The sequence below is a fragment of the Anomaloglossus baeobatrachus genome, chromosome 1, assembly GCF_048569485.1.
Source record: "Anomaloglossus baeobatrachus isolate aAnoBae1 chromosome 1, aAnoBae1.hap1, whole genome shotgun sequence".
NCBI classification, from domain to species: Eukaryota; Metazoa; Chordata; class Amphibia; order Anura; family Aromobatidae; genus Anomaloglossus; species Anomaloglossus baeobatrachus.
Window position 1 is genome coordinate 162817574 of NC_134353.1, and position 13214 is coordinate 162830787.

Genomic DNA, 13214 nt, shown 5'->3' on the forward strand with positions numbered 1-13214 from the left:
ACTGCTCCTTTTTTTTTTGAGGGTCATACAAATAAATCCAGGTCTCATCCACTGTGACCAGTCGATCCAGGAAGTTTTTATCAGTCCCGAAACGCTGGTAAATGGACCGCAAAGTTTTTACTCGCATGCTTCTCTGATCTGTTGTCAAACATTTGGGGACCCACTTTGTGGAAAGCTTCCTCATGTCCAAATATTCATGGATAATGACACAAACACGTTCACAGGAAATCCCCATGATGTCCGCTCTTGCTTTAGCTGAAACTCATCGATTCTTCAGTATGAGATTGTGCGCAGCATCTACGATCTCCAGAACAACAGCCATTCTTGGTCGTCGTCCAGGACGTTCCTCATCTTTGGTGCTGAAGTGGCCCATTTTAAATTTGGAAACCCAATTCTTAACTGCAGAATACGAAGGGCATTGATTCCCCAATGTCTGTGACCTATCACCATGAATATCCTTCTAGGACTTTCCTTACAGAAACAAGAATTGTATCATTCCTGTGCTCTCAGTTGCTGTGAACATCACATTAGACTCCGCCATTTTGTTTTCCCGCATGCGTAGAACACTGTTGCCATAAGCAACAAACACAAAATTTTGAAAACATATATTAGACACATAAGGTTTTCATGTGATGTAACATTCGTTACCATAGAAACAAAAAAAGATCACAAAGCCAAAGACTTATCAGCAGCCCTTCGTAAAGACAGAAGACCAGGAAATAGATTAAAGTGAACTGAATGATAGGACATGTTTTCAGGATTTCCTGACAGAAAATTGCACTTAAGTTGCATTTTTTTTCCAAGAGATGCAGATTTCGTGTTTAAATTTATGCACCAAAGTCCTGCACTAAATCTGCATCTTATGACAAAAATCGCATCAAAACATTTTTTTGTCAGGAAATGTAGTATTGGTGCAGGAATTTGGTGTCTAAATTCCAGCACAAATCTGCATCTCTTGGTAAAAAATGTCAGGAGATGCAGGTCGCAATGAGTTCAATAAATATTTCTGAGGTGAGGTTACCTGTGGTTATAGGTGGGGTACCGTGGAAACCTCTATCTGTGACCACAGGTAAATTCATTGACATCACTGCTTACAGCTGTGGCTCAGACAGTATCTGCCTGAAGCCGCAGCCGTTGGTCATGTTCTCTAATGTTCCCACACGCTGCGTCCTCAGTTTGTGTCATGTTTTAATAATAAAAGTTATTATGACCTGTTGTGTGTTTTTTCTCCCTTTCTTTGGTTCTTACTAATGGGAGGATTGATAGAACACTCCCCATTACTAATCCAAAAATCCAAAGCTTAGCGGCAGCTGTGATTTTTGACAAATCACAGCTGACATTAACCCCTTAAATTACCCCAGATGCCACCACAAAAGGGGAATTGGGATCAGTAGGGAAAAGGGCCGGATGTTAGGAAGTGCCATGAGTCTTTTTGTTTAGATTATGGGGTCAAGCCTTCTGACTGTGCACCCCTCCCCCAATAGCCACAGGTGATTTTATTCTCTATGAGCAGGTTCCTATTCACTTATATACATGGATGGTTTTTAAACCCAGAGAGAGACTTTAGTTCAGTGTAGGTACTTAGTAAATTAGATATGCTTTGATCTGACTACTGGGCAGATATAGAAATGTCCATCTCAATTTTTTCTTATATTTCCTTAAGCACTAATGCATATCTGAATTCTTACATTCATGGTTTGCATGCTTTACAATTTAAGAGTAAAGCCTGCTTTACACCTTACAATTAAGCATACGATATCGTATGCGATGTGACACGCCTCCATCGTATGTGCGACACGTTCAATTTGTTGACCGTGTCGCACAAACGATTATTTGCCTTCACACGTACTTACCCTTCCATACAACCTTGATGTGGGCAGCGAACATCCACTTCCTGGAGTGGGAGGGACGTTCGGCGTCACAGCGACATCACACGGCAGCCGGCCAATAGAAGCGGAAGGGCGGAGATGAGCGGGCGTAAACATCCCGCCCACCTCCTTCCTTCCGCATAGCCGGCGGGAGCCGCGGGACTCAGGGATAGATCTGTTCATCGTTCCCGGGGTGTCACACACTGCGATGTGTGCTGCCTCGGGAACATTGAATTACCCGACGTGCAATTTTTAGCAAATGAACGACGTGTATGCGATGAACGGTTTACGTTCAATCACAATCGCACATAGCTGTCACACGCAACTACGTCACTAACAATTCCGGATGTGCGTCACTTACAACGTGACCCCGCCGACACATCGTTAGATATGTTGTAGCGTGTAAAGCCCGCTTAAAACTGTCTTATTTTGTCATTTTATGTCATCTGTCTTTTTGTCTGACAACATTCTATAACACATGTTTGGGTCCCTTAGACTAATATGAGGCTCAGCATCCGGGGTCAAGTTCGTCTGCCAAACCTGATTTTTTTTTTTTAGTCTGTGCTGGTTTGTCGAACCTGAAACCCCAGTGGTTCGCTCATCATTAATAACCAATTAATTAAGAGCTGAATTGTAGTAACATCTCTGGTATAGAGAATGCTGCTATTTTTAATGTTGGTCAAGCTTTTCTAGGCCCTATTTTTCTCCAGACACACTTATTTTAGTAGTGATATATGAAACTGGTGCAAACGTTACAAATGTTACCATATTTTTGTGCAATCTAATTTTCTATAAAAATTATGTATCTTTTTATAGCCGAATTGTAGCATAGATATCATGATGAATAGAGGCCTATTCGTTTAGTCCATGAAATGGTTCAGATTTAAGTGTGCACTTTTCTTGCAAAGTCTTCTAAAATAAGATTCTAAAGACTTAATCATTTTAGAATTTGAACTTCTTTAAAACATTTAGGTTTCTTGAAATATTGTGATTTAGTTTTCTAAAACCAATTTCTAATTTACATAAAACCAACAGAAACCTTTTCTAAAATATCCTGCTGATACATTAATTGCATAGAACAACAATACATATTTTTGTTTCCATAGTGTGACAGCAGGCGATATGTTGATAAAGACTTTTTAAACATGCTCACACAACGTGACGAAGGTGCCGGTGAGAATAATAAAAAAAAGATTCTTTTTCACCGAAACTTCTTCATTCTGTAAGTGCAACTATTTTTAATAGTATTTAAAAGCTAAACTTAGCTTTCTGTTACAATAGACAACATTTTAACCCAAAATGCAATCAGATATTAAGATCTAACAATATTAATTGTATTAAAATATAACTTACCTGTAATCATATGAAATATGCATATGTGTTCACACACACAAATAGAAATTACTACTTTCCTTAATGTGTAAGGAAGTATAGGGTTCCATATCTACATTGCAATAATGCATTTGTCACATGGAGTTTTGCACAAACTGTAGAAACTGTCATGGTGGCGGAGGCCTTTGTTCAAATCTCAGATTCTGGCACTCTACCCGATGGTTGTCTGTGATTAACTCAGGTAGACTCGGGCGCCGACCTGCTGTGTGCTGATCCATAGGCAGGCTAGCAAGAGTAAATCTCTGCTGGTCTGATTGTTCCTTTGATCACATGTTGTTGGGAGGTCTATTACATCTGCTCTCCTCCTGTTTATGCTGATTGAATCCTTCCACCCATGCCAGTTATAGTTTGTCTATGTTGGTCTTTGAGGTGTGGTGTCCCAGACTTTCTGGTGAATGTTGTGCTTTTTGCTTGTTGCGGTTGTGGATGTTAACTCTGTGGTTGTGTAGCTTCCCTTTGCTTTTATGTTTCACCCTGAATCTCTTTTTGTCTTTACCTTTGTGTGTGTGTGCTATTTGACAGAGTATTGGTTTTCCCTTTTATCTTTGTCTGTGGGTTTCATCACATTCCTTTCCCTGTGGGGGGAAATCAGATCAGGACTGGTCAGGAGCAGGGAAAGCAAAGGAGAAAGGAGGGAAAAGAAGGAGATTCAGGCATTTCCACCATCCGGAGTATCCCTGAAATTAGGGATAGCATGGGGCTCCCTTGCTTAAGGGACAGCTTAGAAGCCCCAATTTCCTGCAATCCCATAGTCATCATGAGAGCATTATGTTAAAATAAGGGTAGTTCTGTTTGTGTTTTTCTGCAGCTTGTAATTGATACACATATAGCTTTACAGCACACACATTTTGTACACTCTACACAACACTACTGCACACACAGTACATGCACACTCAGCTCTCCTGAATATACACATCAATCTACTACAACACAAACAGATTTTCAACACAAAGGTCTTTTACACACGCACATATACACAATTCTGCAACAACAAACACATTTACTATATACAGCTCTGCTACATTCACATGCACATACACAAATAGCTCTGCTACATACACACACACATTTGCTACACACAGCTTTGCAAAATAAACACAGTGTACATGCTACTACATTTTAAAGGGCCTTCCAGGCATGTGCCTGATCAAATGATCTGAAAGGTCCTTTAGCTAGTCAAGACCTTCAGCATTAGTGATATGTATGCACCGATAGCTTTCCCTTTTGCCCTGCACTGGTCAGACTGGTCAGTGCTGGGTTGGAAGAGAGAGAACTGTGCTTCTGGAAAATTTACTGAGTGATTTCATTCTGTCTTGGCCTTCTTTTTGATTTTAGGTAGAGTCTTCCAGACTATAAGACGTAGACTTTTTTTTTGCAAATTTTTTCCTTTATGTGTGTCTTATGATAGGTGATATAATGATCTGTGGGAATCCAATATCGGTTCCCCACCACAATCACCCGAACACAGCTCAAACTTATTCTTCTGAATATGAGTTGTTATGCAGTACTTGTCAGTGGCTCTACACATTGAATGGAGCCTACTATCATATCTCTGTTCCATGTGTTTACATTTGGCCAATTACAGCTGATCAGTGAGAGGCCTCGTATTGGGCATTGGACAATCTCATAATCTCATATTAATAATCTATCCATACATTGCATAGCTAATCCATATGGTGTATCTAGACAACCCCCTAATTAGAATTGCACTTTTTTTTATTTTATATATATATATATATATATATATAATACAAACTAAAAGTTTGAACACACCTTCTCATTTAAAGAGTTTTCTTTATTTTCATGACTGAAAATTGTAGATTCACATTGAAGGCACAAAACTATGTGTTAACACATGTGGAATGAAATACTTAACAAAAAAGTGTGAAACAACTGAAAATATGTCTTATATTCTAGGTTCTTCAAAGTAGCCAACTTTTGCTTTGATTACTGCTTTGCACACTCTTGGCATTCTCTTGATGAGCTTCAAGAGGTAGTCACCGGAAATGGTCTTCCAACAGTCTTGAAGGAGTTCCCAGAGATGCTTAGCACTTGTTGGCCCTTTTGCCTTCACTGTGCGGTTCAGCTCACCCCAAACCATCTCGATTGGGTTCAGGTCTGTGGAGGCCAGGTTATCTGGCGTAGCACCCCATCACTCTCCTTCTTAGTCAAATAGCCCTTACACAGCCCTTACACAAAATTCTCTTAGTGGAAGTGATGGCTTGTTTTATTTCTGGAGCAGAAAAGGGGGCGTTTAAAGATTCTAGTTCTGACTCAGATATCTGGGGAAGATTAATTTTATCCAGGAATATCTGGATATCCCTCTGAGAAGGATGAACAGCAGCCTGGTCATCTTTTAACCCCTTTACCCCGAGTGATTTTCCATTTTTCTTTTTTTGTTTTTTTTTTGCTTCCTGTTTTTTTGAGAGCGGTAACGTTTTTATTTTTCCATAAATCTTACCATACAAGAAGGGCTTATTTTTTGCTAGATGAGTTGTAATTTTAAATGAAACATTTTACCATAAAGTGTAGTGAAAAAGGGCAAAAAAATTCCAAGTGCGGAAAAATTGCAAAACAATGTGCAGTTGCATGATTGTTTTTGGGATGTTTTTTTTTCACTTAGTTCACTATATGGTAAAACTCATGTATCGGTGTGATGCCTCAGGTCGGTTCCAGTTTGTAAACTCCAAACATTTATAGGTTTACTTTTATCTAAGGAATTAAACAAAATTAAGACGTTTGTAAAAAAAAAAGTGGCGCAGTTTTGAGCCATATTCTGCAACCTGTAGTGTTCTCATTTTTCAGGGTATGGGGCTCAGCGATGGCTTAATTTTTACATTTTGAGCTGATTTTTTTAATGGTACCATTTCTGCGCAGATGTTATAATTTGATTGCCAGTTATTGTATTTTGCGCAAAATTTGCGGCAACCAAAAAATGTAATTGTGGCGTTTGGAATTTTTTTGACGCTATGCCGTTTACTGATAAAATTAATTGATTTTATATTTTGATAGAGTGGACATTTCTGAAAGCGACAATTCCAAATGTGTGTATATTTTTTTTAACCTTTTGATTTTCAATAGGGCAAAAAGGGGGTGATTTAACTTTTAGGTTTTTAAAAAAATTTTAAACTTATTTTTAACTTTTTTATTTTATTAATCCCATTAGGGGAATATAAGGATCAGCAGTCTGATCTTTAATTTTTGTTGATCAGTGTCACAGCTCAGATCACCAGAAATGCTCACCTGCTGTAACAGTGACTGCTATGCCGCCTGTAACAGGAAGTGAGTCATGATAGCTATAGGAGTCATCACATGACCCTGTGCTACCATGGCAACCATCGTGCTTACCGTGATCACGTCTTATGCTTCTGATGGCAGAAGGTAAGTGCGCATTAACCATTGCAGGCATTTAAATCGCGGTCACATTTTAACAGCACTATTTAAAGGGTTACCAGGCATGAGTGGATCCACCTGTGCCTGCAAGACACATGTCAGCTGTTCAAATCAGCTGACGTGCAGGAATCACTGTCGGCTCACCGCAGCAGCTGGAGGTGATTACCCCTTGATGATTTAGGATAAACTAGTTATCGTTCTCAGTAGTTTAAGGGTTAAATTATATAATCTCTCATAATAATCAGCAAAGGAGTTAGCAATGTCTATGGGGTTTTGAATCTCATCTCCTTCTACTGTTTTTAGGACTTCAATTTTATTTTTATCTTCAATTTTTTTTTTACTTTTCTTGCCAACAGAACTCCTGCCCTATCTCCCATAGCATAATACCTTAGTTTACAATTCCTCATATTTGTTTAAATTCTTCCAAAATAAGCCCCCGAAGTTTGGTCTGTAAAAGCATAATAGATAGAGACATCCCAAGCATAGGGAATTGTTTATTAGTCACTTCTAGAGTATTAATTTTGGAAACAATATAAAAAATGTCCTTCTCCCTGCTTTTGTCCCATGAAGAAATTTTTATAATGATTCCTCTTATAAAGCTTTATGCGCAGCCCAAATACATTCATCAGACACTGAAGCATTATCGTTATTCATGAAATAATCTTTAAAATGTTTATTCACACCTTTTACTATTTCTCATCTGTTTAGGAGATAATCATTAATACGCTACCTAAAGGTCCAGTCACACTAAGCAACTTACCAGCGATCCCAACAACGATAGGGATCGCTGGTAAGTTGCTAGGAGGTTGCTGGTGAGATGTCACACTGCGACTCTCCAGCGATCCCACCAGCAACCTGACCTGGCAGGGATCGCTGGAGCGTCGCTACACGAGTTGCTGGTGAGCTCACCAGAAACCAGTGACCAGCCCCCAGCGCCGCGTGGAAGTTGCTGCGCTTGGTAACTAAGGTAAATATCGGGTAACCAACCCGATATTTACCTTGGTTACCAGCGCACGGAGCTACACGTGCAGAGAGCAGGGAGCAGCGCACACTGAGCGCTGGCTCCCTGCTCTCCTAGTTACAGCACACATCGGGTTAATTACCCGATGTGTGCTGCAGCTACATGTGCACAGAGCAGGGAGCAGCGCACACCGCTTAGCGTTGGCTCCCTGCTCTCTTAGCTACAGCACACATCGGGTTAATTAACCCGATGTGTCCTGCAGCTACATGTGCACAGTGTGAGAGCGGCGGAGGCTGGTAACAAAGGTAAATATCGGGTAACCAAGGACAGGGCTTCTTGGTTACCCGATGTTTACTGTGGTTACCAGCCTCCGCAGAAGCCGGCTCCTGCTGCCTGCACATTTAGTTGTTGCTGTCTCGCTGTCACACACAGCGATCTGTGCTTCACAGCGGGACAGCAACAACTAAAAAATGGCCCAGGACATTCAGCAACAACCAACGACCTCACAGCAGGGGCCAGGTTGTTGCTGGATGTCACACACAGCAACATCGCTAGCAACGTCACAAAAGTTGTTCGTTAGCAGCGATGTTGCTAGCGATGTTGCTTAGAGTGACGGGGCCTTAAGTGGTTTAAAAGCTGAGATAGAATTCCTTATTATTAGGTATGTGGGGCTGTGGTCCGACCCTGTAGCCGGGCCCAGTTCTACAGCCACACAGCTAGGCAGCAGACCACTAGCCACAAGAAAAAAATCTACTATAAGACCTATGTCTGGTGGAGAAAAAAGGAAAATCCTTCTCATTTGAATGTATATGACGCCAGATATCATGCATATGTTTGATATGCTTATCCTTTAGAATGTAAGCCCGCAAGGGCAGGGCCCCCTTCCCTCTGTACTAGTCTGTCTATTGAAACATGTATATGTATTCTGTATGTAAAGCCCTTCTCATGTACAACACTATGGAATCAATGGTGCTCTATAAATAAATAATAATAATAATATTATGGAATTTTGTGATCAAGGATTTTAACTCCTTTCTGTTTGAAGTAGGATTAGATCAATCAAGAGACCCAATTACAGGAACATTAAAGTCACCACATATAATTTTTTAAAGCCCTTGACTTTTTCTGTAAACTTCCTCAAAAATCCCCGATTAAAGGTTGTTTCACCTGAATTGGGTACATACAGTAGATAGAAGCAATGGAATAATTATTTACCAAAATTGAAATAGGGCCAATATACACGCCGGGGTTATACTACATAGTTACCCTTGGGTGGGTAGGTTCTTCAAACAACAATTCAAAAAAGGAGGAAAAGAAGAACAAAAAACTAGAAAGTAATGGTAAATTTTAAATATCTTATTTAGCAAAAGTACAAAAAAAATAATTGTTAATACCAACATACAGGACAAGAGACTGGAGAAATGTAAAGGACTTGTACTATGTGGACAGGAGAACTAGAGATGAATCCCCCTTCCAACCAGTGTGGCCACTGTATAAATGTAGATGAAATAAAAAGGGACCACTACTTGTCAATAAATATACATTACTACAACTATTGGCAACTAAGCAATACAACTTCAGTGGTAGAAATAACAATTTTTTTTTTGTACTTTTGCTAAATAAAATATTTAAAATTTACCATTACTTTCTAGTTTTTGTTCTTTTCCTCCTTTTTTGCAATGGAATAATATGTATTATTTAACAAACAATTCATTATAATATATCTACCTTCGGGATCCATAATGACATCATGTAGTTTGAAAGAAAGTGAATCTCTATAATACAAACCACAGCTTTATTTTTATTATTGTTTGCAAAAAACATATGGGGGAATCTATTATTCACCGTTCTTTTGTTATCAGGCTCCAATAAACTGGGTCTCCTGTAAACAGACCCCATTTAGATTTGTATATTTCTCTCCATACCATACATCGTTTTTCTGGGGAGTTAATCCCTTTTATGTTCATTGACAGAAAATTTATACTCATAATGGTTTTTTTTTCTGCAATATTTATTAAATCACCTGAACAAACCTTTTGAAGGAAGGGAAATGAAAAGAAACACACACATACACACACACACACACACACACAAAATGGTTTCAAAACCCCCACTGTGGTGGCATTGTGGGGCACCAAATACCTGATAGCACTCAAAGTAACCATAAGCGCCTGTTATCCACAATAATCTAATGAAATAATGAAATAACAGAGGACAGCACAAGCTTTTGTATAACTATAATCATAATCATGAAATGGACCACTCTGAGTCTATCTTTTTTGTCTTTTTACTTTGTTTCAGAGCAGATTCAAAATTCTGTTGGCAGGAGATATTCCAGCCATTAAGTAATTTCTCCAGCTGAATTAGGGAAGTACACACAAAGGTGGAACCAGACTGCTGAATCACCAATTTAAACATGAAAAACCTTGTCTAAATAACACTGTTCTCCCTTAAGGCATTGGTATATGGGACAAATTATTTTCTCTTGGCCATGGTTCCATCAGAAAAGTCTGGAAAAATGGGGAGGCAGAGTTCTCTGCAGAGTTGGACCTTTCCTTAATGCCTGCAAAATGGCTTCTTTAATCTGAAAAAAATGAATCCTGGCAGAATGTCACATGGGAAATCCAGATAAAGGGCTTTGGGCCTTGGGATCCTATGAATTCTATCCATCACCAAGTCCTTTATATCATATCAAAATCTGACAAGACTGAAGTTAACATATTAAAAAAGAATTTAGGCAAATCTTTATCTGACACCATTTCAGGAATCCCTCTATTCCTGGTATTATTTCTCCCGGATCTATCTTCTAGATATAGGACTTTGTTTTTAAGCTTTAGAACCTCATCTTCCAATGAGGCATTAACGTCAAGTCATTATGCGAGTTAGTGAGCGCCACCACTTTGGTCTCAATATGAGCCGTATGTTCCCCCATCACATTAAGCTCACCTTTCAAATTTGCAGCCATAGACTGCATGTCCTCCTGAAGGGAAACCCTCAAGGAAGCCAAAAGTCTCTTCATTGTCTTTTTTGTGAGGAAAACATCAGCAGGGTCCTCCTACCCTAGCTCAGGAACCGTTCCTGTGCCTCTGCGCAATGAACAAGGTGGAGAGGGAGATGCCGCCACCATCTCTGCTGGGTCAGACCGTGCTGCTCCCAGAAAGAAGGCCATCAGCTTGACCGGTGAGCCACGTCTCCATTGCGACACACCTTGTCCTGGAGTGTTGCACTAGGAAGGCAGGATGGGAAATTCAAGGTAGCAGTTTGCAAGGCTCCCACTGGGTCTGTCTGTAATTAGAGCTGCTTCAAAGCTTCTCTGCTGGAGCGCCTCACTCACTCAGTGACTAGCACCATCTTTGTGGAGGCCACGCCCCTTTGTATCCACATATAATACTTAAGAGCTATTAAGCTGTTAAGATCTATGCACTGGACACATAATAAGTATAAGGCTTTCTTATATATCCCATGCCTAGTTAATCCACTTTTGGCTCTGGCGGCAGCACGTAAATGATTAAGCTGCCACTAGTAAACAAGGAGTGGCGTGCTGCTTCTAATTTGTAACATTTGGTGTTTTTTTTTTTTTTAAAAAAAACAACATTTAACTCTGTTAACTCCTTCTCGCTAAAGTCAGTATTCACCTTTTTGACCACATCAAATTTTTCAAATCTAAAATGTGTCACTTTATTAATAACTTTGGAATGCTTCTATAGTCTTTTAAATCCCACCAGATAACAGCAGAGAACATTAATCAAAACCAAAGGACATTTTTTTAGGTGTAATCCCATGCACTGCTTAACACTCAAACAATGGAATATGGGTCATGGTTTCTTCTTTTCTTTTCCTCCTCCTCCATAAGATCAAAATTGTCATCATGCGGCCCTCACTCCAAATATTTAGAGGGCCACCTAGCAACTGACTAGGTGGGCTTAATGTCTGGGTCCACAATCAGTGTCTGTCAGTGACACCACATCCTCTTCCCCTGCGCTAATTGTTTGCCAATCTTATTCACCAGTAGAGATGAGCGAGCCTCTGAAGGCTCGAGTTCGGTTCAGTTCGTCGAACAGAGGCCCCGTTCAAAAACCGTTCGACGAACCATTCGACGAACCTCTCGAACCCCATTGAAACCAATGGCAGGCAAATACAAACACATAAAAACACATTATAAATGTACACATACAGTTAATAAACATTGCTATTACACTTACAGGTCCCCACGACGCGTCCTGCACTCTGTCTCCCGTCGCTTTTCCTTCCGATAATCACTGTGTCCTCCCGGTAACCAGCACTGATAATAGGACCTTCCGTGACGTCAAAAAAAACATGTGACCAGTCACGTGACTATTATCTCATTGGCTGCAGACTGGTCACATGGCTATGACGTCATGCTAGGTCCTGTCATTGCATCTCTCCAGTACGCGGTAATCGTTCCAGCATCTCCGTATACCAGCGAAATGCTCTGGCACATGGTCGGCTTCCCCGTTCTGCTTCCGGGTTCTGTTATTCACCGGCTGCCACAGCCGGTCAATAATGGAGATCACCGTTGCTATAGCAACCCTCCTGTCAGTGGTGACGTCACCTCTTACAGCCCGCAGCGACACCGGGACTCACGTGATCGGAGAACCGTTGCTATAGTAACCCGCTTGTCAGCGGTGACATCACCGCTTACAGCCTACAGGCTCTGCTCACTCTCACCGAGTGAATAGACTGCATGGGAGCAGCAGCATCTTCCTCCCATACTGTGCTGTCTGATGTAGCAGAGCTGCATGGGTTGAAGGAGAAAGAAGACAGAAGAGCAGGATCATGGAGGGCTGACAGGGAGTAATAAAAACATGGAGTCTCTAAGCGTGTCTGTGTATTTATTTCTATTAAAGTATTATCTCCACCTCGATGCGGCAGTACAATTTTTTCAATGGTGTTAACGACCAGCTATCTGTGTTACCCCCATTTATGGCGTTAATGCCTTTGAAAAAATTGCACTGCCGCTTCGAGGTGGGGATATTGTAAAAATCATGCATAAAAAAAGAGGCAAAATAGATTTTTTTGTTAGAAACCAGGGCACCCCTAGGTATGAATCTGAGGGATGAGCTTAAAAATATATACTAGCTTGTTCAATTTATGGACATGGTGTGAATCATGTTGAATATCATCCTTCAGTTTCATTCCTATATTAGGTCCCTGGTCTATCTATATATGTGCATATATTTATTATATGGCCAAATATCTTTTCATATATTCATTAGTGATGAGTGAGTACGCTTGTCACTACTCGGTACTTGCACGAGTATCACTGTACTCGGGCTACTCGGCGGGTACCGAGTAATCTCGCGATACTCGTGCTGTACTCGTGGTCTTCATCCCTGCATGTTGGTGCTCTTTTGAGAGCCAGACCTCATGCAGGGATTGGCTGGCAGGCCACTGAAATGCCACAGCCCTGTTAGTTGTGGAATTGCAGTGATTGGCTGGCCCGCACAGCGTGACCGAGCCTTTATACTGGCGGGCGCGCTGTGCTCTGCACACAGCCATCCAGACAGTCAATGCAGGGAGAGTGTTGCTGCTTCAGGGAAAGGTTTGCGGCCCTTTATAGTTATTTCCGTAGCAGGGCT